Below are 1,710 nucleotides of genomic sequence, written 5' to 3'. Positions count from 1 at the left end.
AGACTATAGACTAGACTATAGACTAGACTATAGACTAGACTATAGACTAGACTATAGACTAGACTATAGACTAGACTATAGACTAGACTATAGACTAGACTAGACACATAAACACATGTATTGATGACGGATATATACATATAATTCGGTATAGCAGAATGTAGCACTCTTTCTTGTTTTAGCTAATACTCATTAAAAAGCTTATTTTCCTCTCCCTATTTCACTAATTTATAAAATTTGATAAACAAATTCTAAAAAAAATAAAAAAACAAAATTCTATTTAGCAACACGTTCTATAATTTCCCAAAAAAAACCTCCATACTTTTTAAACTAAATAGTTGTAAATAGATTAGAAATAGAGGGAACGGAGGGAGAAGAGAGCAACACATGTCGCATAATGTTAAAAAAACCTTGACCATTGTTATTGCCAACATAGTATATGACAAGAAAAAGTTATCAACAAGAAAAGCTCGTTTGCCATTTACGTACACACCCCCAGAAAAATTGTTTTGTCATCATCATTTTTGTTTTGCTATTAAAATGTAAACAATTATTTGTTTTGAAATATTACACGATTGTAAATTTATTACAATATTCTAGTTTTATGGAAAAAAAACTTTTACGTGTTAAGAATTTAGAAAACTTAAATGAGCGGCAAATATATAATAGAGTATAGAAATTGGTCAGGCCACCTGAAAATAATAATAATAACAAGGTCTCTCTGATTTATAACAATGAGTGCACTTTTTGAAACAAAAAATTAAACTGTCTTATTTGTAATAATTTTTTAAAACAATTAAATTTAGAACCAAATTCCTAGATCAATAGATTTATAACATGCTAATACAATCTATTTACATCCACAGAAACGTAATTTTAACAGAGGAACAAAATAAAAACTATTTTTCAATTCCGCCCAGTCATTTAGTTTCAAATAAACAACAATAATAAAATTAAATTAACATTTAAATAATTTACGTAAATAAAAAATAAAGCTTTTTTCCATTTGTAAAAACATGTTTACGTTTTGTTTTTTGTCTTCGTTTCTATAACGATTCACATCGTGTCAACAGAAATGTATGCCATACCATTTATTTATATACGAACACGTTCACGTGATGGTCAGGCGTATTGTTTTTTTTGCTATAGTCGTCGTCTCCTTCAATATGGAAATCTGGTTTGAAAGTTTCAAAGTGTGAAGTGCTCTTTGTGTGTAGAGTATTATGCTCATAGCACAGAGATGAAAACAAACACACCCTACAGTTGGGAGCAAGAAAATAGATGATAATGCTAATTTTAATTGCATCATCGTTATTTAATCTTTTAATGAATTGTGAACTTTAGCTTTTAAAATAGATGGATTGTTATTAATTAATTTTTAAAAATATGATACAGTTGTTGGTTTTTAATTAAATTTTTAATTGTATTTAACTATTTTATAACATTTGTTTATTTATTTTACTTTTTAAAGCTAGCAAATCAATCTGACTATTATTTTCACTATCACTGTAAATCTATTTTGGTAGACTTGCTTCATTTTATGTCGAACAGAGTTGGATAATTTAGATTATCTAGTTCATTTCTAGTTCAGTTCTTGTTCATTTATAGTTCAGTTCTAGTTCAATTCTAGTTCAGTTCTAGTTCAGTTCTAGTTCAGTTCTAGTTCAGTTCTAGTTCAGTTCTAGTTCAGTTCTAGTTCAGTTCTAGTTC

General features: G+C 27.7%; 2 protein-coding genes across 2 annotated transcripts in view; both read right to left on the bottom strand.

The window, feature by feature from the left end:
- The window catches only part of LOC111687960 (tRNA (uracil-5-)-methyltransferase homolog A), a 66,771-nt gene that overhangs the window by 59,793 nt on the left and 5,268 nt on the right, over positions 1–1,710 (bottom strand). The window lies entirely within an intron of this gene.
- Positions 1–1,710, bottom strand: part of LOC111687959 (putative glycerophosphocholine phosphodiesterase GPCPD1 homolog 2) — a 12,380-nt gene that overhangs the window by 9,391 nt on the left and 1,279 nt on the right. The window lies entirely within an intron of this gene.

Source organism: Lucilia cuprina, chromosome 5, assembly GCF_022045245.1.
Source record: "Lucilia cuprina isolate Lc7/37 chromosome 5, ASM2204524v1, whole genome shotgun sequence".
Taxonomy (NCBI): domain Eukaryota; kingdom Metazoa; phylum Arthropoda; class Insecta; order Diptera; family Calliphoridae; genus Lucilia; species Lucilia cuprina.
The sequence above is the reverse complement of the archived record's forward strand: the minus strand, read 5'-3'. Positions and strand labels throughout refer to the sequence as shown.